At 39.3% G+C, this 26,904-nt stretch overlaps 2 long non-coding RNA genes across 4 annotated transcripts in view; one reads left to right on the top strand and one right to left on the bottom strand.

The window, feature by feature from the left end:
- Window positions 1-26,904, bottom strand: part of LOC147846149 (uncharacterized) — a 264,765-nt gene that overhangs the window by 144,141 nt on the left and 93,720 nt on the right. The window contains exon 4 of one of the 3 annotated variants that reach the window (XR_015481495.1): window positions 24,699-24,921. The exons of the other annotated variants lie outside the window; for them this stretch is intronic. This is a non-coding gene — a long non-coding RNA (uncharacterized LOC147846149). The remainder of the gene's footprint in view (window positions 1-24,698; window positions 24,922-26,904) is intronic. 3 annotated transcript variants of the gene reach the window in all.
- Window positions 1-26,904, top strand: part of LOC147846150 (uncharacterized) — a 145,501-nt gene that overhangs the window by 80,770 nt on the left and 37,827 nt on the right. The window lies entirely within an intron of this gene.

Consider the following 26,904-nt stretch of genomic DNA (forward strand, 5'->3'; position numbering starts at 1 on the left):
AAATATATCTAATCCTTTCTACATTCAGATGCATTGCAATACTTGTGTAAAAAACTCCAAAGCCAAAAGACCGATATCTACTTTTGATTGTTACACAACACTGAACACGTTCAAATATCTGTTGTGCAACATTAATTCAGGAGGTTTTGGACAACTTTGTGACAGGTTGATGAAGACATGCTTTAAATGAGCATTATTATTTTTATTATGTCTTTATTTTGATGGATTTGGGATGAGGCTTGAGCTGCTTTGGTTCATTATTATAGAGAAAACATCCTGAAACATTCTGCCTCAAAAACACGGGTATCGATCCCAAGAAAAATTGTATAAAGAAAAATCTATACTCCTTTGTTTTTTGTTATAAATGGTATCGGTGCATCCTGATGCATTTCATGCATAATATCTGCACCAAATTCATCTGTCAACCAGCATGAAAATGGTCCTTTCAGCAACCACACTCCAGTTATTCAGATATTGCCTCTAAACTGGGCTATTTGGGGTGTAATAGGGTTGTGGTGGCTTTGTGGGTTTAAATGTCTAAGTCACATATTGCTAGCGGAGTGCCTCTAGGCTTAGTTCTGGGTCCGCTTGTATTCACATTACCTGTTGTAGACTAGTGCAAGAGCAGTACTGTCATGACTGTGTATGAACACCAGATGCCACAGTAGTTCGCCTGCAACTCCCTGCGAACTACAGTGGAGAAAGAACTACATATCCACACATTCCTTCGTGCATACACCCGGTCTTTCATATACACTGATTGCTATCACAGCTGTCTCTGTTTCCCCGTTGATTACCTGGACTATACATTCAACCATTCCACCTCTGTTTGTTAGTTTGTCGTTTGTCTTTATCAGTATGTTTGTTCCTGATTCCAGTCTGTATCCTGTTATTCTTGGTAAAGTCTAGTTCGAGTTTTATCTGTTTGAGTTCCTGGTTTGTTTGTTACTTTGGATTTTTGTATGTTTTGTCACTTTCTCTGCACAATACTATATTAAACGGCGCTTGGATTCTACTCCTGTTTTTGTTCCTGTTTCGATCTGCATAACGTGACCAGTACACTCACCTGAATAGTCAAAATGGCAAAGATCATAGATGATCGATAATGACCTCTTGAAAGCACCATAACAGTAGGAAGACGTTTGAGGGAAGCTCAGAAGAACATATATATATATAAAGAAAAATCTATACTCCTTTTGTTTTTTTGTCAAAAAAAAAAATAGTATTGGTGCATCCTGATGCATTTTATGTGTAATATCTGCACCAAATTTATCTGTCAACCAACATGAGAATGGTCCTTTCGGCAATCACACTCCAGTTATTCAGATATTGCCTCTAAACTGGGCTATTTGGGGTGTAATAGAGTTGTGGTGGCTTTGTGGGTTTAAATGTCTAAGTCACATATTGCTCCTGGAGTGCCTCAAGGCTTAGTTCTGGGTCCGCTTGTATTCACATTACCGCTTGTAGACTAGTGCAAGAGCAGTACACTCACCTGAATACTCAAAATGCCAAAGATCTAGCCAACCATCCCTCCAGAAAGATCATAGATGATCTATAATGACCTCCTGAAAGCACCATAACAGTCAAAAATGTTTGAGAAAAGCTCAGAAGAACAAGATTTGCCAAGGAAGACGTCAACTGGTGCAAAGAAAAATGTGGAGGGGTGAGAGTAAAAATGTGCTTAATGAATCTTGTAGTCATCGACAATATATCAGACAACCCCCAGGAACCAAGTTCAAGTCTGATTATACTGTGAAACATGGTTGCAGGAAAATCAGGATTTGCAGATGTTTGTCTTTGTGGTGCCAGGCCTATTTGTTGTCTGTTCATTCTACACAATATATTACGAGGAAATATACCAAATCATTTCTACATTCAGAGAAATTGTTATACTCCTATTGGAAACTCCACTGCCAAAAGACCGATATCTACTTTTGATTGTTACACAACCCTGAACACGTTCAAACATCTGTTGTGCAAAAGTAATTTAGGAGCTTCTGGACAACTTTGTGACAGGTTATTAAAGAAATGCTTTAAATGAGCATTATTATTTTTATTATGTCTTAATTTTGATGGATTTGGGATGAGGCTTGAGCTGCTTTTGTTCATTATTACAGAGAAAACATCCTGAAACATCCTGCCTCAAAAACACAGGTATCAATCCCAAGAAAAATTGTATAAAGCTAAATTGATAAAAGCTAAAAAAGATATTGGTGCATCCTGATGCGTTTCATTGGTAATATCGGCACCAAATTCATCTGTCAACCAACATGAGAATGGTCTTTTCGGAAACCACACTCCAGTTATTCAGATATTACCTCTAAACTGGGCTATTTGAAGTGCAATAGGGTTGTGGTGGTTTCGTGGGGGTGAAATGTCCCAGTCACATATTGCTACCGGAGTGCCTCAGGGCTTAGTTCTGGGTCTGTGTTTTGTGTTTACGAATTGTGTTTTGTATATTTACAAATTGTGTTTTGTGTATTTATGAATTGTGTTTTGTGTTTACGAATTGTGTTTTGTATATTTATGAATTGTGTTTTGAGTATTTATGAATTGTGTTTTGTGTATTTATGAATTGTGTTTTGTGTATTTATGAATTGTGTTTTGAGTATTTATGAATTGTGTTTTGTGTATTTATGAATTGTGTTTTGTGTATTTACAAATTGTGTACTTACGAATTGTGTTTTGTGTACTTACATTTTGTGTATTTACGAATTGTGTTTTGTGTATTTACGTTTAGTGTATTTACGAATTGTGTTTTGTGTATTTACGAATTGTGTTTTGTGTTTACGAATTGTGTTTTGTATATTTATGAATTGTGTTTTGTGTATTTATGAATTGTGTTTTGTGTATTTATGAATTGTATTTTGAATTTACGAATTGTGTTTTGTGTATTTACATTTTGTGTATTTATGAATTGTGTTTTGTGTATTTACAAATTGTGTACTTACGAATTGTGTTTTGTGTATTTACATTTTGTGTATTTACGAATTTTGTTTTGTGTATTTACAAATTGTGTACTTACGAATTGTGTTTTGTGTATTTACATTTTGTGTATTCACGAATTGTGTTTTGTGTATTTACGTTTTGTGTATTTACGAATTGTGTTTTGTGTATTTACGTTTAGTGTATTTACGAATTGTGTTTTGTGTATTTACGAATTGTGTTTTGTGTTTACGAATTGTGTTTTGTGTATTTACATTTTGTGTATTTATGAATTGTGTTTTGTGTATTTACAAATTGTGTACTTACGAATTGTGTTTTGTGTATTTATGAATTGTGTTTTGTATATTTATGAATTGTGTTTTGTGTATTTATGAATTGTGTTTTGTGTATTTATGAATTGTATTTTGAATTTACGAATTGTGTTTTGTGTATTTACATTTTGTGTATTTATGAATTGTGTTTTGTGTATTTACAAATTGTGTACTTACGAATTGTGTTTTGTGTATTTACATTTTGTGTATTTACGAATTTTGTTTTGTGTATTTACAAATTGTGTACTTACGAATTGTGTTTTGTGTATTTACATTTTGTGTATTTACGAATTGTGTTTTGTGTATTTACGTTTAGTGTATTTACGAATTGTGTTTTGTGTATTTACGAATTGTGTTTTGAATTTACGAATTGTGTTTTGTGTATTTACGTTTAGTGTATTTACAAATTGTGTTTTGTGTATTTACGAATTGTGTTTTGAATTTACGAATTGTGTTTTGTGTATTTACGTTTAGTGTATTTACGAATTGTGTTTTGTGTATTTACGAATTGTGTTTTGAATTTACGAATTATGTTTTGAATTTACGAATTGTGTTTTGAATTTACGAATTGTGTTTTGTGTTTACGAATTGTGTTTTGTGTATTTATGAATTGTGTTTTGTGTATTTATGAATTGTGTTTTGTGTATTTATGAATTGTGTTTTGAATTTACGAATTGTGTTTTTTATATTTACAAATTGTGTTTTGTATATTTATAAATTTTGTTTTGTGTATTTATGAATAGTGTTTTGTGTGTTTACAAATTGTGTTTTGTATATTTATGAATTGTGTTTTGTGTGTTTACGAATTGTGTTTTGAATTTACGAATTGTGTTTTGAATTTACGAATTGTGTTTTGTATATTTACAAATTGTGTTTTGATGTTACGAATTGTCTATTTATGAATAGATTTGTGAATTCAGGAATTGGATCTTGTAAACATGAATTGTGCTGAGCATGTATGCATCTTTATTTTGTAGCTGTATTATTCAGGAGACTCATCTGGCTCCATATAAAGGAGCCTAAACCCGAACACTAAACCCTAAAATGAGCCTATTTCCACACACACACAAAAAAAAACGTCAGTGTTGTTGGTTGTAACGTCTGTCAATGTATCATGCAGAATGAGCCACAGTGCGATCGCTCATAATTTCCCTGATTTGCATATGCGCTCGCTCATTAAATTACGCTCTCTCTCTCTCTCTTCTCTCCAACTGGTTCCTCATTAACCCCTCTTATACGTCCTCACCGCCCATGTAATTACAGCTCTAACTGACCACATTATTTGCTCCTCTAAATGGATTTTTTTTTTTCGTTTCCGAGTCTGAGCGCAGGTCTAAGTGGAGAGCTGATTGTTCAGCTTGTTAAATTGATGGCCTGTTGTTTAGTTGAAAGTTGGTCACGGGAAGTACAAGGCTGTACAGAAGAGCACTTACCTTTTTTTTCATTTTATTATTATTTTTTTTGAACAATCTGACGGTCTCATTTAAAGCACAAGATTAAATGGCTCTGGAAAAAAAAGAGAAATGCATAATTGAAAAGCTCTCCAACATTTCAGCGGCTGATTACCGAGTCTCAGTGTAATTCACACTCTCAGCTTCCCACTAAATTATTCAGAAAAAACAATCAAATAAAATAATAAGCAGCTCCACATATTTCAGTGCTCATGGGCTGTTAAATATAGTTTAAAAGCAAAAATGATGTAATTCATTCATTTTCTTCCACTTTTCGGGGGCCGGGTCGCAGTGGCAGCAGTCTCAGGAAAGGACTCCAGACTTCCCTTTTCCCAGACACTTCCTGTCCCAGCCAAGAGAAATGGTCCCTCTCTGTCCTGGGTTTTCCCCAAGGCCTCCTCCCGGTGGGACATGCCTGAAACACCTTCCTATGTAGGCGTCCAGGAGGCATCCGAAACAGATGCCCGAGCCACCTCAGCTGACTTCTCTGGATGTGGAGGAGCAGCGACTCTACTGTTGAGCTCCTCCCGGGTGTCAGAGCTCCTCACTCTATCTATAAAGGTGCACCCTGCTACACTGCCAGGGAAACTCATTTCAGCCGCTTGTATCTGAGATTTTTCCTTTTGGTCATGACCCAAAGCTCATGAGCATAGTTGAGAGTAGGAATGTAGATTAACCAGTAAATCGAGCGCTTTGCTTTTCAGCTCAGCTCCTTCTACACCACAACGGACCGGTACATTGACCGCATTACTGCTGCCGCTGCACCGATCCGCCTGTCAAGCTCATGTTCCATCCTTCCCTTACTCCTGAACGAAACCCCAAGATTCTTAAACTCCTCCCCCTGGGGTAAGGACTTTCCTCCAACCTGGAGATAGCAAGTCCCTTTTTTCTGGAGGAGCACCATGGCCTCGGACTTGGAGGTGCTGATTCTCATCCCAGTCAATGATTTCGATTGTGCAAATCATTCATCACCTTTATGTCATGAGGTTCAAACATTTTATCTTTACCTTCCAGCTTTATTTTCACTATTAATTTCTGCAAATCCAGCATCTAGACGCTTGTCTTGAAAATAAATAAATGAAAAGGAAAGTAGGGTTGTTGCTAGAAGGGATACAACTGCAGCTGTAAGTTAGCAAGTACTGTTTATTAAATCACCCAATAATCCAGTAATAACCCAATAAACCAGGGCCGGAGCAAGCTGAACGATCACAATCACGCTGCCCTCATGTGAAAACGAAAGTGACCGGTTATGAAAATGAAGTGAGGTGTTGCGGACCTCTATTCTGCCGCCTTATGCGCGGATATAACTGAGGACGCGCGGGTGCTGAGGGAGGGAGGGAGGGAGGTGTCGCGGAAACCGCCCTCTCTATTCTGCCGCCCTATGCGCGGATATAACTGAGGACGCGCGGGTGCTGAGGGGGGGAGGAAGGGAGGGAGGTGTCGTGGACACTGCGCTCTCTATTCTGCAGCCCTATGTGCGGATATAACTGAGGACGCGCGGGTGCTGAGGGAGGGAGGGAGGGAGGTGTCGCGGAGACCGCCCTCTCTATTCTGCCGCCCTATGCGCGGATATAACCGAGGACGCGCGGGTATTGCAGACCTCTATTCTGCCGCACTATGCGCGGATATAACTGAGGACACGCGGGTGCTGATGGAGGTGTCGCTGACGCCGCCCTCTCTTGCGTCTATGCACGAATATAACTGAGGTTGCGGGTGGTGAGGGAGGTGTCGCGGACATAACTGAGGACGCGGGTGGTGAGGGAGGTGTCGCGGACATAACTGAGGACGCGGGTGGTGAGGGAGGTGTCGCGGACATATCTGAGGACGCGGGTGGTAAGGGAGGTGTCGCGGACATTACTGAGGACGTGGGTGGTGAGGGAGGTGTCGCTGACATAACTGAGGACGCGGGTGGTGAGGGAGGTGTCGCGGACATATCTGAGGACGCGGGTGGTGAGGGAGGTGTCGCGGACATATCTGAGGACGCTGGTGGTGAGGGAGGTGTCGCGGACATAACTGAGGACGCGGGTGGTGAGGGAGGTGTCGCGGACATAACTGAGGACGCGGGTGGTGAGGGCGGTGTCGCGGACATAACTGAGGACGCGGGTGGTGAGGGAGGTGTCGCGGACATATCTGAGGACGCGGGTGGTAAGGGAGGTGTCGCGGACATATCTGAGGACGCGGGTGGTAAGGGAGGTGTCGCGGACATAACTGAGGACGCGGGTGGTGAGGGAGGTGTCGCGGACATAACTGAGGACGCGGGTGGTAAGGGAGGTGTCGCGGACATATCTGAGGACGCGGGTGGTGAGGGAGGTGTCGCGGACATAACTGAGGACGCGGGTGGTAAGGGAGGTGTCGCGGACATAACTGAAGACGCGGGTGATAAGGGAGGTGTCGCGGACATATCTGAGGACGCGGGTGGTAAGGGAGGTGTCGCGGACATAACTGAGGACGCGGGTGGTGAGGGAGGTGTCGCGGACATAACTGAGGACGCGGGTGGTAAGGGAGGTGTCGCGGACATAACTGAGGACGTGGGTGGTAAGGGAGGTGTCGCGGATGCCGCCCTCTCTATACTGCCGCCCTAGGCAGCCGCCAAGGTCGCCTCTATGGACGTGCCGGCCCTGGGCCCAACCCTAAACTCAGCCATCACAGTAATGCAAAAACAGCTCAGGTAGCTGGTTGTAGCCTGTAGATCAGGTTTGTACACTAGCTTTTACTAGTATACAAACCCTCTACGAGCAATGCACTCTGAATGAAGCTAAAAAACTTTTAAGTAACCCATCTCATGTACTCTTCCCATTTTATGATTTTACCTTCTGGAAAAAGATACAGAACTTTCCGCTGGGAACGGAACAGACTTAAGAACTCTTTTATTCCAGTGTCAGTCATTGAACACTGAATGATAGTGTATGTAATTCCTTTGCATGTTGGCTTATTTTTAAATTGTTATCGTGTCAGAACCTGCTGATGTGCTGTGTGAGTCTACAGAAATTTCCCCTTGAGGGACAATAAAGTATACAAACAAACAAACAAGCAAACAAACAAGGATTTCTGGCCCAGATTTGGCATAAGAGCTGGCACAGCAGGTATTCATCCGGCACTGGCATACAGAATGTGGGATAAATGTGGCCCGGGTTTGGCAGAGATGGCAACATATTTAAGGCGGCACATAAGACCTAGATGTTAAAAATGTATATGTGGGACACGTAAAAGAAAAAATTTCTACCTGTGGGGTAGAGAAAAGCAGGTCCATAAAGTGAAATCCTTCATGGATCTTTCAAATTCATTGCAGTGGTGACACACCAACATATCTGGCCTAGTTCAGGCTATTAACTTGGCCGAGACTTGGCCCAGATATGGTCCACGTTTGGCCGATGTAGGGAAGCCAGACTTGGTCCAATCATATATCGTATTTCACTGCGGCATGTGGGCCAAGCATTGTGTGGGCCAGAGAATTTTTGCTATGTGGGAGCTGAACTGCCGCTCTAGGCAAAGGACAGTCATGCCGCCCTCAACCCTAAAATGAAGGGGTGGGGGGGTGTGCCCTCTCTGTTCCGTCGCCCTAGATGCGGATATAACTGAGGGCGCGGGTGGTGAGGGTAGTGTCGCGGATGCCGCCCTCTCTATTCTGCCGCCCTAGGCGGTCGCCTAGGTCACCTCTGTGGACGCGCCGGCCCTGTGTGGGAGTAATTATAACAAGAGTGATTCATATTATTTATTAAATTACCCAGTGCATTGTATTTTATTTTATTTATATCTACCCCAACGCTAAATCCAACTATTACAGCATACTAGACAAAGTCTCATTAACACACGATATTTAAGAGTGCATGAATGAATGAAATCTTCCCCAATTCTCATCCTCTCCCTCTGATTGTTTTCTTTGTTTTCAGACATGCAGAGGAGATAAACGTGTTCAGTGGCTGCAGAAACACAGTATACTCTGATCTGAAGTGTAATTCTGACGTCGGTATGCCTGCGAGATGCTCCTGAAGCTTTTCTCTGTTTCATTTAGCAGGTCTTAGATGAAAAGAGAGAGACAGTGTGTGTGTGTGTGTGTGTGTGTGTTTATGTATGCGAGTGTGTGTGAGAGACATTGTGGGCAAACAGATTTTCTTCTTGTTTTGTGCTTACTGGTGAGTGCACTTGCCTTGAGCTCCGACTGAACTCTACACAACCTGCGAAACGCACGCCATCATCGCTCACGTCAAGCTGCGGCAAACTCTGCTGAAACATAAGATGACGCTGGTCAGCTCTGTCAACTACTCCGAGTAAAAAAAACACACATGTAGTTTTTTCCAAAGTTGCCTCCATTCATGCTGCTTTTATTTTATATTTGACTTATTAATGATTGGAGTTTTGTAATTTTTTGTTTTCTTTCTCAGTGACTACTTATTAGTATCAAAAGGATCGTAATGTTGATCGGTATGGTGCAGCCAGGACCCCACCCTGGAGCCAGGCCTGGGGTTGGGGCTCACATGCCTGGTGGCCATGTTTTATGGGATGATGGAATCTCAGAACCCAGCTGGGCTCAGCCTGAATGAGCAACACAAGACTATTAAAAGGGGCCGGTGCAATGTACAACGTGTGGTGGTCGAAGGTCAGGACCACGATGACCTGATTGTCAAGGCACAGAAGCTGGCTCTTGGGACATTGAATGTCACCTCACTGGGAGGAAAGGAGCCCAAGCTTGTGCAGGAGGTTAAATGATACCGACTAAATATAGTTGGCCTCCACGCACAACTTGTACACTGGAACTCAACTTCTGGAGAAGGGCTGGACTTTCTTCTGCTTTGGAGTTGCCCATGGTTAGAGGCAGTGGGCTGTTTTGTGCTTGCTTATAGCTCCTTAGCCGTCATGTGTTGGAGTTTTCCCTGGTGAATGAGAGGGTCGCTTTCCTGTTTCTGTCTATGGGCCAAACACCAGTGCAGAGTACCTGGACTTCTGTGAGTCCTTAGGACGGATGCTGGAAGGTGCTATTGTCTCGCGAGTGCCCGGCGTTTGTGCCCGCGATGTTCTCGCGTGAAAAGCTGCCGGAGGCGGCTGTCGAGCGACAGTCTGTCCGACTGACTGGCTGAATGACTAAACAATTGACTGGACGGCCGGCCAATCGGCCGACCTAGCCACCCTCCTCCTCCTCCTTCCCTAAACCCGAGCGACGATTTACAAAAGCCGTCCAGCAAAAAGAAAAGCCCTCATCCGATTTTGACTGCGTTTTCGGATTTCGCCGCTTTCTCACCTAGTTACAAACTCGTTCGCTTTATTTTTTGGATTCTGTTTTTTGTCTTACCTGATTTCTGGAACCGCTCTTGCCCGGACTCGAACCCGGTCGTCGCCAAGGCCGGCTCCTTCTCCTCCGGGCCTCCGCCGACCTAACACGACCGGCTAACTGGACAAACTGGTTGCGGCGGCAAAGCCCTCCACACGGAGGCGAGCCGTCACCCCAGCCGGCAAGCACAAAGAGGAATCGCAGTCACACCGCCCCGTAGCATTCGCTGGAAAAAAACGAAATGCAGCCATATGTATCTACGGCCACGTAAATCACAGTCTCCAGAAAAGTCCGCACGTTTTCAGAATGAGCTTGGGTTGTTTTTTTCAGGATTTTTTGGGAAGATTGGCCAAAAAGTGTATTTGTAGAAAGCGTATTCATCAGAATATTCTGTATGAAAATACATCTCTGTGAATTTGAGGGTTTTCCCCCTATATATGCCAAATGTTCCACTGAATATTAATCGTCATGATATTGAAGGTCATCAGTTGCTTGTAAAGCTCAATTAATAATAAATGATGCTTCTTATATGAACATGATGTATACGCTTGATTAATGGCATGTGCCAGAAGACTTTATTAAGAGCCAACATGGAACCATTAGGTTTATTAGCATCTCAGCGCACGTCCTTGTGGATAAAACTGCAATTTAGTCATGAGTGTGTGATGCTGGTGTCCATAAACGTGTCTCTGGAGAGAGTTTGAAGCTTGAGTGTGTCCTGCTGGTGTGATGGATTATGAAATAAAGAAATCATCATTTGAATGATCATCCAAATCTGCAACAGCGCTTCACGTTGCATCTATTGATGTTGCTTAAAAGCTCTGCATTTCCGCTAAACGCACATAAAGATGTACAGATATCACCATGAGGAATCTTTCTTTTCTCATTGATGAACTGATTTTATTTTTAACTGGCTTGATTTTTACTACTTGTTTTTTATTCAGCAGCTAAAGTTTGAAATATTGCATGGGTTATGTTTATATGGTCGTATGGAGTCAGATCAGTCTTAAAAAATAATCATTTACAAAATAAAAGTCATACATGCACAGCACAATTAGCAATGTGTAAACACAAAGCAAAATTTTATATGTGGAAAAATTTGGGAATACACATGCATATTTGCCCTGATGAACTGAATTTGTGTTTTAAAAAAATGAGAGTATGCCCAACCATATGGAAGCGTATGAGCAGCATAATTCAATTCAAAATGTAACATGCAAAATGGCAATGCAATATGTTAAATGGCAGTGTATTTCTGTATTTGAATTAGCATTTTCCAAGACATATGAGCAATGTTTGGTGCAGAATGAAAATGTAAATTAAATTACATTGTTTGCATTTCTCATTTCAAAAACTGTTTTAATATGTAAATTGTGTCCACTAGGGATGTAACGGTATCAGAATTTCACGGTACGGTAATACCTCGGTATGAATGTCACGGTACGGTATTTATTGAATCATTTACAGGAAAAAACAAAACTCATGAAAATACTCCAATAAAGTGCCAAAAGTGTCAATGACATACAAATTAGCCATCTATCTGTTAGCTTTGAAACAGGAACTTCAATTTTAATGACAAAAAAATATTAAACCATGTAAAAAAAATAAAGTTTCAATTTAGTATTGTTGAAAACTCATCACATTCAACATTTAATCACTCACTCACTTAGATAGAGATGGGTTTAAAGGAAAATTATCATATAAATATAATCTGGTAAAAGCTGGTATCTCTGGGCATTTACAATGTCCCCTGCAACAGAAAAAAACCCTCTCATTTGGGACTGAGGTTTCTGGGACAAGAGAGATATGACTTGGCCCAGGTTGACAGCAGTGTGTAATGTTGTGCATTGTCTTTCCCCCACTTGAGTGGACAAACCATGAGTAAGATAGAGATCTCATGTCTGCATCAATCTGAACAGTGTGCGACAACACCGCTATTCAGTACGTGTGCGACAACACAGCTGATAAGAACTCGCGCGACAACACCGCTATTCAGTACGCGCGCGACAACACAGCTGATAAGAACTCGCGCGACAACACCGCTATTCAGTACGCGCGCGACAACACAGCTGATAAGAACTCGCGCGACAACACAGCTGATAAGAACTCGCGCGACAACACCGCTATTCAGTACGCGCGCCGCGACAACACCAGCTTTAGAGTTTTCCAGCTCTTTCTCATCCCCGCTTCTAGCAGCACACTCCATTTCCGCATTACTGGATCTGTAGCGACAACAGACCGCAAGGGATGATGGTCAAGCATGGGCTGATGGGAATTGTAGTTTTCGCTACCTCCCGTTCGCTTCATTCGCCTGCGCAAATTTTCTCAGAAGACCTATAGTTTTACCCAGTCATGCGACTTCGGTAATATCGAAAAAAATTAATATTGCGGTATGATGGTATTTACAATACCGTTACATCCCTAGTGTCCACATTTTAAAGCTTCATAAGTAGCAATATTAAATTGAAAATGCTGTACACAAACTGAATTTGATGTGAATAAAGTACAAGCAGAAACTGTAGCAAAATGATCATTTAAATGTTATTTGTCCTAAATGCATTTACACTCGCGTCTAGGAAACGCAGCATTACATTTTCAGCATAACAGCATGGGATGTGTGTAGCAAAATTCATTTTGAAATGTAATAGGCAAAACGATAATGCAGTATGTAAAAGGCAGTGTATTTCTGTATTTCAGTTAGCATTTTCCAAGACATATGTGCAATGTTTGCTGCAGAATGAAAATGAAAATGAGAAAAACATAATGCATTTTCATTTAACACATCGCGACGAATGAAAGCCGATTTGAAATTGAAAATGCATTCTGGCCTGGCCACGCCCACAGACAGCCGCCGCTGCTGCAAGGCGGGTTTTAGGTTATGTCGTCACAACTGCAGCGAGGACTATTTGGGACATTTGGCAGCATAAACATGGCGAAGTCTGTTCCTCAGCGGCTTCGTGAAGCTGCACGAGCCCTCCAGCGTGAACTGGGAAATACTTTAGAAAACCAATCACCTCCTAGCTCAGTAAAGTTTACCCTTAGGTTTGATATTCGCGCACGCAGAATTGGCTGGTGAATTAAATTATGCTTCTCATACGCTTCCACATGTGTTTTGTGGCATTCGTCCGTGTCCGTGTGGCATTCTGTGGAGGGTGTTCTGGGAGTATGGGGTCAGAGGCGCTCTGTTAAGGGCTGTCTCGTCCCTGTATGAACAAAGTAGGAGTCTGGTTCGCATTGCCGGCAATAAGTCAGACTTGTTTCCAGTGCATGTTGGACTCCGGCAGGGCTGCCCTGTATCACCAATTCTGTTCATCATTTATATGGGCAGAATTTAAAAGCGCAGCCTTGGGCTGGAGGGGGTCCGGTTCGGGGACCACAGGATTTCATCTCTGTTATTCGCAGATGATGTTGTTCTGTTGGCTTCTTCGAATATGGACCTTCAGCATGCACTAGGGCGGTTTGCTGCCGAGTGTGACTTGGCTGGGATGAAAATGAGCTTAATTTCTCTAGGCACAAGTTTTTTTTTTCAATACCGCACTCTGTTTTATTCCACTTCTCAAGCATTATTGATGTGCTTATACTGTAATTATTGAGAAAAGAGGTAGACAGATTAAAACCTGGCATGTATATTGTATCTGTTGTGAATTTATCTTTTGATATTGTCGGCTATTCATCACCTTCCATCTTTAACGCCATCAAATAAAGAGATTTCACTGCGACTGGCGATGAAAACCAATTATTATGTTGTGTTTAATCTGGTATTAGCTGTTGTATTTGATCTGTTTCACCACAGTATCTGCTTTACTCTTCCTCTGTGTGTACGTGTGTGTGTGTGTTCTGTTCAGCGCTCTGACGTTAGTGTGTAGAAAAGATTGAAGAATTTGCATTTATACGTCTAGTCACGACTGGTGAGCAAACAGAATCCCTTTGCTTCGTTTAATTTGTGTAATCAAAAGCCTCCAAAGTGGATGAAAAGATGACACCAATATTCAACCAGGGGAAATTGCAATAACAGTCATTTGCATTTTTATTTATTTTTTAATTTTTCGAGGCTCTCAAACTGAAGATTGGCTCTTTGTAAGTGCTTGTGAAAATGCTTGCTTCTGCTCCTCCCAACCAAGTGATATATATAGAATCCCGAATATTAGTAAAGCTCCTCGAGACAAACTTTGAAGCTGGCTTGACGAAGCCTGTTGGTAATAGTTTATTTAGTTTAAAACAGTTTGAAAAATTACGGATAGAATCAACTTAGCATGATTTAGCTTTTATTTTTGATTAGTTTTATTTTGATTCTTGCGTGAATTAGCATGTTGTTAGCATGCTTCTAGCATGGATTAGCATGTTATTAGCATGATTCTAGTGCAAATTAGCATATTAATAGCATGACTTTAGTGCAAATTAACATGCTTTTAGCATAGTTCTAGCATAGATCAGAGCTTTATTAGCATAATTCTAGTAGCATGTTATTAGCATGGTTCTAGTACAAATTAGCATATTATTAGCATGATTTTAATGCTAATTTACATGCTTTTAGCATGGTTCTAGCATGGATTAGAGCATTATTAGCATAATTCTAGTAGCATGTTATTAGCATGTTTCTAGTACAAATTGGCATATTATTGCAATATTATTCCAATACAAATGAGCATGTTGTTAGCATGATCCTGTATTAATTAGCACGTTATTAGCATGATTCTAGCATGGATTAGCATGTAATTAGCTTGACTCTAGCATGAATTAGAATGTTATTAGCATAATTCTAGTACAAATTAGCATGTTGTTAGCATGATTCTAGTATGATTTAGCATGTTAATAGCAAAATTTTCGTACAAATTAGCATTTTGTTAGCATGATTTTAGTATTATTTAGCATGTTAATAGCAAAATTCTTATACAAATTAGCATGTTGTTAGCACGATTCTAATATGATTTAGCATGTTAATAGCAAAATTCTCGTGCAAATTAGCATGTTGTTAGCATGATCCAGTGTGATTTAGCATGTTATTAGCATAATTCTAGTATAAATTAGCATATTATTAGCATGATTTTAGAACAGATAAGCATGTTGTTAACATGATCCAGTATGAATTAGCATGTTGTTAGCATGATTCCAGTATGAACTAGCATGTTATTAGCATGACTCCAGTATGATTTAACGTGCTGCTAGCATGGTTCTAGTACAGACAAGCACGTTGTTAGCATGATCCAGTATAAATTAGCGTGTTGTTAGCATGATTCTAGCATCGATTAGCATGATTCTAGCATGAATTAGAATGTTATTAGCATGATTCCAGTATGAGTTAGCATGTTGTTGAGCACGGGGAGAGTGTGCAAACTCCGCAAAGAAATGTCAGCTGGCTTGGTAAGGACTAGAATCAGTGACGTCCCTACTGAAAAAAACAGCTTCAACTAGCATAGGCTGGTTGGCTGGTTTTAGCTGGTCGACCAGGCTGGTTTTAGAGGGGTTTTGGCCATTTCCAGGCTGGTTTCCAGCCATTTCCAGCCTGGTCTTAGCTGGTCAGGCTGGGAAATGACCAGCTAAAACCAGCTTGACCAGCCTAGCCAGGCTGGGAGCCCAGGCAAAACCAGCTGTATCCAGCTTAAACCAGGCTGGTCAAGCTGGTTTTAGCTGGTCATTTTCCACCCTGACCAGCTAAGACAAGGCTGGAAACCAGCCTGGAAATGGCCAAAACCCCTTTAAAACCACCCTGGTCAACCAGCTAAAACCAGCCAACCATCTTAGGCTGGTTTAAGCTGGATTTTTCAGCAGGGGTTCTTGCTGTGAGGGAACAGTGCTGTGCCACCGTGACACCCATCTAGGAAAGGAGGGGGAGTAGAGGTGGAAGGGGGGATTTTTCAAAACGAGGATGACTGTGATGTGGAGCTCAGAGTATTTATAGTGGCCTAGGAATCGTCTGATTCGTCAATCATGAATTTGATACTGCAGCACCGGCTGTGATCAATCATAAGCACGTGATCCACTCCACATTAGCTTATAAATAAACTCCACTTTCTGTAGCCCATCGACAGATCATTTTCCTTGATTATTTTTCTGTACAACAAAACCTCTACTGGACAGATGAGGGAGATATGGGCACTAGTGGGCGGGGCTTTCCCACTCTGATGACATCATACAAAGACAGAATGTCAATCAGAGTGTTTCCTTCATCAAGTCTGATCATAACGAACACACTTCAGTCATGCTGAGCATTAGAGGCTGGTTATGCTCACACACCGCTGACACACACCACTGTGTTTAAACCCCTAACGAAAGTGTTCCTGCATAACAGCCGCTCTTAGACGAAACACTGAACAACCCCTAAAGACTGATCGTCTGCCAGCAGTGAATAAAACAGAGGAGAAGCAGCGAAATGTCAAGCAGAACATTGTGACATTTGTGAAGAGACTTCAGACGCAGCTTCTGGTGAAACTTTTGTAAGCGTGTCACCGTCCGCTCATTAGCGATATCGGGGAAAGCGTTGGTCCTCAGGTTGTCGGATTAGACGGGCTTGATGCGTCAGAAAGAACACTTACTTCCAAACAAAGACACCGAGAGCAGAACTGTGAGGACGCGGCGACCCGAGACGCTTTCAAACACACTTAATGACAGAGGAAATATATAATGAATGATACAGACGTGAAGACAAGATGCATTATTAGGCTAGCTGAGCGTAGCAGAGACGTGATGACACACTGCCTATATATTTAGCAATTTACACACACACACACACACACACACGTTTGTTTTTGTGAATTACGGGTACATTACACAGGTTTCCATTGCTTTTATACTGTGCAAACTGTGTTTTCTATTGTCCTAACCCCATCCTCTCCCTAAACCCAAAACCCTCACAGTAGACTGAGTCCAGTTTAACATTCTGCTATAGACTCATTCTGGGTGATTTATAAGCTGATGGAGAAATGAGGACGTCGGCAATGTCCTCATAATTCACCGCCTTCCTGTAATACCCGTGTCATTACACAGATTTGTATCTTGATGTCACAAACACACACATACACGCACGCAATTAACAGAGATACACAGACACACGCATGCACACACACATAGATAAACACAAATATATACTAACTGGCCACTTTATTAGGTACACCTGTGCAGTCAGCCAATCACATGGCAGCAGCTCGGTGCATTTCGGCGTGTAGACATGGTCAAGACGATCTGCTGCAGGTCAGAGCAAGCATCAGGATGGGGAAGAAAAGGGATTTAAGTGACTTTGAACGTGGCATGGTTGTTGCTGCCAGACGGGCTGCTCTGAGTATTTCAGAAACTGCTGATCTACTGGGATTTTCATGCACAACCATCTCTAGGGTTTACAGAGAATGCTTCAGCAAAGAGGAGATATCCAGTGAGCGGCAGTTCTGTGGATGCAAATGCCTTGTTGATGAGGTCAGAGGAGAATGGCCAGACTGGTTCCAGCTGATAGAAAGGCAACAGTAACTCAAATAAGCACTCGTTACAACCGAGCTCTGCAGAAGAGCATCTCTGAACACACAACACGTCCAACCTTGAGGTAAAAAGAACCGAAAATGATTGAAGAAATTAAATGAAATTAAAAAACAAACTAAACATGTAAATAAAAATTATATTAATTTAAATTAAATTAAAAATACACATTCAACAGAAATATGTAAGCAAAATATTAGGCTCAAAACAACAGCTTTCAGATGTTTTACTCATATTTGCCGAAAAATAAACCGTTAAAAAAACGCATCACACTTGACAGACGTGATCAACAGTGGCGCAAAAAGGGGGTATGCAGTATATGCGGCGCATAGGGGCGCCACACATGGGGGACGCCATTGTGCCAAAACTATTTTTGAAATTATCCATGTTAAAAGTTTCATATAATATATATATATATATATATATATATATATATATATATATATATATTTTTTTTTTTAATGTTTATTTAGCATTTTATACACGTATAATATTGTATTTTATTAAATTAAAAAACCATTCCCCCCCCCCATTTTTCATCCCATATACATGTTTTCATGAATTTATTATGTATTATATTGATTCATCAGGGCCTTTTGGTAACTTCTTAGCTCAAAACTATTTTAATTTTAGCTACAAACAAAGTTATAACATTTCAATTAAACAGAACATTTGTTTGTTGCTGTTTTTCTTTACACTAAACATTTGAAAGTCTTTTTTATTTCACTTTTAGCAGTTTCAGTCAATTGTTCTTGCAGAGACAGACCTTACACTCCTCACAGTATGCATGTGAGAAGTAATCGCAATGTTCTTTTGCCCTGTAGGACTCCCATGTCTATCATTTTGTTTTGACAAATGTAGTCCTAAAGCAAGGCTAGTCAAGGTGCTTTAATCCTTTAGTGAGGGAAAATTAAACTGAGGAGAGATTTGGGGGTGGTATGAGATGCATTTCTTTGCGACTTAACATGCTTAATGTAATTATACCTTTTACCACTTCATACTATTTCAGTTGTGTTCAGAACTGCCAAACTGTATTTTTTGAAGCATGTTGATATCTTTATGAAAAAATATCTTTAATTTATTGATGGAAATTATTTCACATTTTATCACTTGCCTGTTATAAAATATAGTTGGACTGAAGAGGTGCGCGCAAAAGTTGAAGCCGCATACCCATCAGTAAATGTGCAGTCGCGCCCCTGGTGATCACCGTCACTCATGAAGAACTGTCTCTATATTAAAGATGAATCTACATGAATCCTCAGCAGGGTAATTAACATGCAGGTATTGTGGCGCGATGCTGCAAACGGCTGAAACCAGAACAGAAATTATGCAGCGAGCGCTTTATAATGAGCTCCTGTCCCTTCCTCGAACCCGAGACTGCGCTTCACAATTCAGTCATATCTCACGCCTGATTAATCTCCATCCACAGCAGGTTTAGGCCGGCAGACAACGTTGACTGTCCTCAGATATAATTACGCAACGCTACATTAGTGTGCAGACACTGAAACTTTCCCAAGGACGCACAACGATGCAGTTTTAGAGTCTCTGATGCGAGCGTGGTGAAGTTTACACTCAGAATAACACACACTCTAGCGCTGGCGTTCTGGTGACTGTTGCTTTAAATGCAAATGAGATTTTCAGAAGAGGGTGGAGCTACAGACATAAAGACAGATGTAAACCCGGACTGGTGTTCTCAGCGCTGGTCAGGTGTGAGTGTGTGTTCATGCTTCTGTCAGTCTATGTCGCTCCTCATCTAAAGCTCCACATCTATAATGCTCTTAGTCTATGCTGCCATTATCTTCAGCAGCTCAAACACTCTGATGGCTAATGGACAGACGGCTGCTTCTCACTCAGGGCTGTTTATGCTAGTGAGGGGGAGATGGGCACTAGTGGGCGGGGCTTTCCCCCTCTGATGTCAATCAAACGTCAAGTCTGATCATAACAAATACTATTAATTCATGTTTGCCATTAGACGCTGACTATATTCACACACTGCTCACACACAACTGTGTCTACACCACTTATACGAGTTAATGTTTCATAACAGGTCACCTGCAGATACATTTGCAACAGACATATGTCATATGAGCTTAGGACAAAAAGGCTCGCTGGAAATGCATCAGCGTACATTTCTGCGAAATCTGAAATGAATGTGTTTTCAGGGCCCGGTTTTTCAAAAGTAATCCACAAGGATTTTGGATAAGGGATTGGATCAAATCTTGAAAATGGGTTTTTCAAAAGAAAAAACACATTACCTAATCGGATTAGATCACGTAATCCAATCTTGGTTTTGATCCGGATCAAACCTTTAGTTTGGGTTTTTCAGACCTTTTTGTAGGATCTGGATCACTTTGATCTAAAAAACCTGGATTAAACTGATCCCATAAGAAGGGTGGATTTAGTGTGGATTTCATGCCCAAAATGTAATGAAAACTTTAAAAATGTATTAAATAATACTATTTTTGGATCATGCAGTATCTTACGAGATATACTATTTATTCATAAGGTTTTAATTTTATTTGTTCATCTGTCAGGCTATAGTGATTATAGGCTTTAATGTATTCAGCCTTTCAGTATAGGCCTACAGCAAAGTAGAAAGAGTTTGGCCTCATAAAATAATCCTCCAAACAGCTGTCAAAACTGACCAAAACAATCAATTTTATTCTGTCACTAACTGATATATATATATATATATATATATATATATATATATATATATATATATATATATATATATATATATATATATATATATATATATATATATTCATCACAATGGAAAATGTCTTTATTTTTAGAATATTTATTAGTGATGCATGCAATGATTACAGAATTAAAAAAAAAAATGCAAAGAATGGCAATGACTCATTTTTGAAATCTCTTTCAACAATTGCAAAAAGAGACTGAAAGAGCAGAAGCACAGCTTCATCTGGCAGAGGAACAACTGACTCTGACCAAACTGCAGCAAACCAAGGCCAGACTTGAGATTCCCCTCCTAAAGGCTGCGCTCAGACAAGCTGCTCTCCACATCAGATGAGGAAGTCTGACATTATTGTGGAGTTTTTGACATTCAGTCTTTTTTTATTTACATCTATATTTGAAACTTATTATAAAGATCCTTAATGTACAGTGTTGTAGGTCTCAAATGAGCGGACTGCTTAAAGAGGATGGGGTGTTGTTTTTTCTTGTTTTTATTATTATTTATTATTATTTAAATAATTATCAAATTTTCTTAGTTTTCATTTCAAATAAAAATAAAGTTATATTGATCCCATGCTGGCTATTCTACTCTTTACATATCTATAGTTCTACATTGTGATGTCCTATCCTGTTTGAGCACTGGTTATCCAGATTTAGTGATCCTGAAAAGTTCCTATCCGGATCAGATTGTTCCAATCCGATGTTGCTTTGAAAAACTGGCTCAAAAAGTAAGCTGGATTACCTGATCACGGATCGCAAAAACAGGATTACTAAATCCGGATCAATTTTATCTGGATTAAACCTTTTGAAAAACCGGGCCCAGGTGACATATACACAAGAGGCGTTGACAAAAGAGAACTGATGCTGTATTGCGGGAAGCTCATTTCACAGTTCTTTCAAAGCAAAATGGCCCATATCTGGTGATAATAACTGGGTGATTTCATAATTTTAGGTCCATTTGGACTCAAACAATCATTGTTTTATAGAACAATCACACCCTGATTTAAGGTCAATATTATTGGCCCCTTCAGCAATATTAGTGTTGGATTGTCTCCAGAACAAACCACTGTTATACAATGACTTGCCTAATTACCCTAACTTTACCCTAATTACCCTAGTGAAGCCTTTACATGTCACTTTAAGCTGAACACTAGTGTCTTGAAGAATATCTAGTCTAATATTATGTGCTGTCATCATGGAGAAGAGAAAATAAATCAGTTATTAGAGAAGAGTTATTAACACTATACTGATTAGAAGTGTGTTGAATCTGTGTATATATATATATATTCTTTTGATATAAATGTGTGTACTGCTGATCTACTGGGAGTTTCACGCACCACCACCATCTCTGGAGTTTATAAAAAATGAGAAATATCTCTCATGTCCAGCAGTCAAAAGAAAATGAGCCGTCTGGTTCAGCTGATAGAAAGACAACAGAAACTTTGAATAACCCCTCATCACGATGAGCATTAAAACTGAATTAAAGTAAACAGTTGTTGGAGCAAGAACTTAAGTGACCCTATAATTGGATCTCAGAAAGTAACTGCTTAAAAGTGTAGTACACGCGTCTTTTAATTAGGTTCATACAATCTAAAATTAATTTATTTCAAAAATCTAAGTTCTACCCTAAAGGTATTTTTTTCTCTATACAGTGATTGAGTTTAGCATCAGTCCCTGCAGCACCATCCAGAAGAAGACTGAAAAGTGATATTGATGACACAGAGAGCAGATGTTTGATGAGTTACTGATTCCTCCATGCATATATATAAATATATATAATGAGTCTATTTTGCATCTCCAAAATTAAACTTCAAAAACAAACAAAAATTCAGCGAAACTGAATAATAACACAAAGCTAATAATACCACAGTTATCTCTAAAACAATGAGTGTGTTTTTAGGGACATTTTTACAAGCAGGATTTTTTACATGGAACATATTAACTTATAAATAGGCTCACACAGAATCTGCGCCCAAAGAATTCCGCAGATTTTTTGCAGATTTTCCACAGAATACCTCAGATTTTTTGCCCATTATTAATTCTGTTTATTTACTTGAATAAATGTGTACATCTAAATTTATTCAGTTTTTATTCAGTCATTTATTACTTTTTATTTAATATATTAAGGTTTTAGTAATGATACTCCGCTACCCCCAAAATAATTCCATGGAAATCCACAGATTTTTAGCAAAATTGTCCGCAGAAATAGCAAAAAACGTCTGCAGATTCCGTCCCCCTGAATTATTAGCCCCCTGTTTATTTTTTCCCCTAATTTCTGTTTAATGGAGGGAAGATTTCTTCAGCACATTTCTAGGCATAATAGTTTTAATACCTCATTTCTAATAACTGATTTATTTTATCTTTGCCATGATGGCAGTAAATAATATTTTACTTAATATTTTTCAATATACTTCTATACAGCTTAAAGAGACATTTAAAGGCTTCACTAGGATAAGATCTAGAAGAAAAAAATATTATCAGACATACTGTGAAAATTTCCTTGCTCTGTCAAACATCATTTGGGAAATATTTAAAAAAGGAAAAAATCAAAAGGGGGCTAATAATTCTGACTTCAACTGTATGTGTGTGTATATATATATATATATATATATATATATATATATATATATATATATATATATATATATATATATATATATATATATATATATATAATTTAGGATAAATTACTCCACTATAGCTATTTTTGACTTTCTCTATTGCTTGAATTTTATGTTCTAATTTAACCTCAACCTCTAACCCTAACCTAACCTTAACCGACCCTAACATAACCAAACCAAACTCTAAACTAACTTAACCAGTCTTAACCTAACCAACCCTGACCAACTATAACCTAACCATAACCCTAACTTAACCAATGCCTAACCCTAACCCTAACCCTAACCCAACCTTATCTAACCCTAACACTAACCTAATCCAAACCAAACCCTAACTTAATCTAACCTAACCCTAATTTTCAGAATCGTGCAGTCTAATTTTTATATTTTAGTGTGCTTCTTCAGCTTAAAGACGACTCTCATATGGAGAATGAAGCCTCGTGCATCGCTCAGGGGTGAGTTTCACAAACTTCAACAGTATCAAGACCTTGATGGTTTTTTTAGTCTCTTCTATCAAATCTGAGCTTTATTCTGTATTCTCTATTGGATTCGGTTTAGGTGATTGTGTAGGCCATTCTTTAGCTCGATTTGCAATCTGAGAGTCTCCTTGGCTGTGTTTTGGATCATTGTCTTGCTGAAATGGTTTCATCCTCCTGCTGATGTAGATGTTGGACTGGAGCAGCTGATGTTTATTTACACTGAGGAAGGGCAGAGGCTTGCTGAAAAACTGCTGAGAGATTTCAGCTGCTGTCTGGGCTTTCACTGCCCAAATACACCTTCCTTTCTTCATCTATTCAATCCTTTTTTTCTGCATTATTTTATTATGTATAACTTTGTAAACTAATTCGATTTGTTTTCTTTGCATATATGGATTTCTTTGGGTTTTAAGTTTAGAGATATGTTTCCTGAGAAAAATGTGCAATACTTATTTACACCACTTTAGATAAATGATAATGGAAAATATGTATAAGACATCATGATTACGTATCAGTCTGAAATATTTGTATTGATTAACCTACAAAATCTTGTCAAGTTTTAGGAAATAATGCGAGTGAGCTTTTCCTTTAAACAAGCAAAATAATCTGCCACAGGGCCAAGCAGAATAATTTTGCTTTACTTTTGACATGAGATTATTTTGCATACCCCGTTGTCAGATTTTTTCGCTTGTTTTAAGGAAAAACTCACTTAATTTTAACTCATTTTTTCTGAAAATAAGACAATATGTTGTGCTTGTTTAGAAAATGCTTCTCGGTTTAAAAATTTGTAGATATTTGCACTAGAATCAAGACAAAACTCTACATAAGCAAAGCATTTGTTTTCAGTGTAGTAACCTTTTTCTTCCAGGTATTTGACTGAGAGCTGAATCATTTAAATTCACATTTCAGCACAGCTGTTTCAGCCGCAATTTTAGTAACACACCTTTTTTTTTTTTACCTTCAGCCACTTTAGACTGTCATGTCAGCAAATTCTGCAAGTTAGTGAACAGATATAATCATCTGCAGACTTAAAATGGTAATGGGGAAACTTTTCGTTCCTGCCTCGAGGACAGCAAACACCTGTCAAACGTTTTACATCAAGAAGACATCGCTTGAAAAGAGTGTTTAAAGATGGGTGGAAAGAGAACTGAAAAATCATACTCAAACACCATTACATGCCCAAAAATGTAGTGCAAGCAAAGTAAAATGATCTGCTGTAAATATTACTGGTCACACTTTACACTTTAATGTGTTTACCAAGATGAACTAGGTATAGCATTTATTCATCATAATTCAACATTATTAACATCCAAATTCATGCTTGCTAGCATTATTTAATGCACAGAGTTAACGACCTTCCAATAAATGGTTGTATTTTTATTAACTAACATGAACAAAATCTGTAATGAATGTACTGTTCGTTGTTTGTTCATATTTGTAAATGCATTAACTAAGGGTGTACTCACACTATGCCATCCGAACCGTGCCCAGGGCCGTTTCCCAGATCGTTTCCCAGCATTTGCGCCCACAGAACTGCCGCTCACTGGATATTTCCTCTTTGTCGGAGCATTCTCTGTAAAGCCTAGAGATGGTTGTGCGTGAAAATCCCAGTAGATCAGCAGTTTCTGAAATACTCAGCAACAACAACCATGCCACGTTTAAATCTCCTTTCTTCCCCATTCTGATGATCTGAAAAGCGTAAACAGCGGCCTCTGGTGAATTCCTGAAAACAAAAACTGCAAAAAAAAGTAGCTCCTGGGACGTATTTGGCGCTCTCCAGAAATTTGCATAGGGGTACATATCAATAATGAGCCTGGGTTGCTTATTTCTCTCTATATTATTTCTTATACACTATATTATTTCAAACTACTAAAATGTCAATAAAAGTCACTTTGTTGAACAGAAGAGGCAAAGCAAAGATCAACATCCCATAATGCAATTCACAACCGCAAATAAGTGGAAAACTCAAATTAATACGGAAAGTGTTAATTAACAGATCTTTCTTTCCAGTGCGGGGTGCTCAATCAAGCAGTTTTCGAGCAATCACAGTCACTTACCCCGGCTTTTTCCAGCGTGGCGGTCCGCTGACAGACTCAGGCATCATCTCCCTGTGGAGATCTCCTCATTTACATTCATATTACCATCTCTCCATCAACAATTACAGCCAGCGATTCCAGTAAAAAATAATTCAATCAGAAGAAGGAAAACCTCGGGGAGCAGATACTGATACTAGCAGCATGTTAAGCAGTTAAGAAAAAACATGGCAATGATGTTTCAATCAGAACTGTCGCATTAGGTAATGTTATACTTTATTTACACTGCAAACAAAAAAAAAAAACTACATTTTTTGTCTTGTTTTAAGTCCAAATGCCTACAAATCCTTAAATCATGAAGCGTTTTTCTAGACAAGCACAACATATTGTCATGTTTTAAATCAAAGTCAAAATTAAGTGAGTTTTTTCGGTAACACTTTACAATAAGGTTCGTTAGTTAATGCATTTACTAACATGAACTAATCATGAACAGCACATGTACAGCATTTATTAATCATAATTGAACATTTACTAATGCATTATTAACATCCAAGTCTATGCTTGTTGACATTAGTTAATGCACCATGAGTTAACATGAACTAACAATGAACTACTGTATTTTCATTAACTAACGCTAACTAACATGAACAAATACAGTAGTAAATGTGTTGTTCATTGTTTGTTCATGTTATTAAATGCATTAATTAACATTACCTAATGAACCTTATTGTAAAGTGTGACCGTTTTTTCTTAAAACAAGCCAAATAATCTGCCAAATGACGTAAACAAAATAATCATATGTCAAAATGAAAAGCATGATTATTTTACTGACCCCTCTGGAAGAATATTTTGCTCATTTTAAGAGAAAACTCACTTAATTTTGGCATATTATAGACAATATTTCTTGCTTGTCTTGCTTGTTTTACACTGAAAAAAATGTTGCATGCAGAACTGTTGCAAACAATGTCTTTGTGTTGAATTTAAACAAACAAATTAAGTTTAATAATGTTCAACTTAATTTGTTTGTTTAAATTCAACACACATAAATTGTTTACAACCACTTAACGTAAAAAAAATTGAGTAAATCCAAGGAATCATCTTTGAATAATTTTTTTCAGTGTAGGGTGGTTAAATTATGTCTGATCTTTAACTATTTCGCCTATTGCTAGAAACATAGATAACTTGTACAGGATTCATCCAACTCTACATGAATGCATGCACTTTTTTAAGGTGTTCTCCTAAACAGGCGCTGCATCAAGAATCCTCATTCATCTATTAGTCAGATCAGCACATGGGCTCAGGACTACCTTTGTCAAGCACCACAATACGCAGTTACATCCACAAACGCCAGTTAAAACTGCACCGGGCCAAAAGGAGGCCCTATGTTAACAGTGTCCATCGACTTCTCTGGGCTCACTGGCATCTGAGATGGACCATCACACAGTGGAAACCTGTACTGTGCTCAGATAAATCAGTATTTTAGATGCTTTTGGGAGAAATGAATAGCGCGTGCCAAAGACCAAAGAAGAAAAGGATCATCCTGTTCCCATCAAGTCCAAAAGCCCGGCTCTGTCATGGTATGAGGTCGTGTCAGTGCCTGAAAGGTAACCTGCACTTCTATGATGCTCCATTAATGCTG

The sequence above is a fragment of the Danio rerio genome, chromosome 3 (genome assembly GCF_052040795.2).
Source record: "Danio rerio strain M-AB ecotype USA chromosome 3, GRCz13ab, whole genome shotgun sequence".
Classification (NCBI taxonomy): Eukaryota; Metazoa; Chordata; class Actinopteri; order Cypriniformes; family Danionidae; genus Danio; species Danio rerio.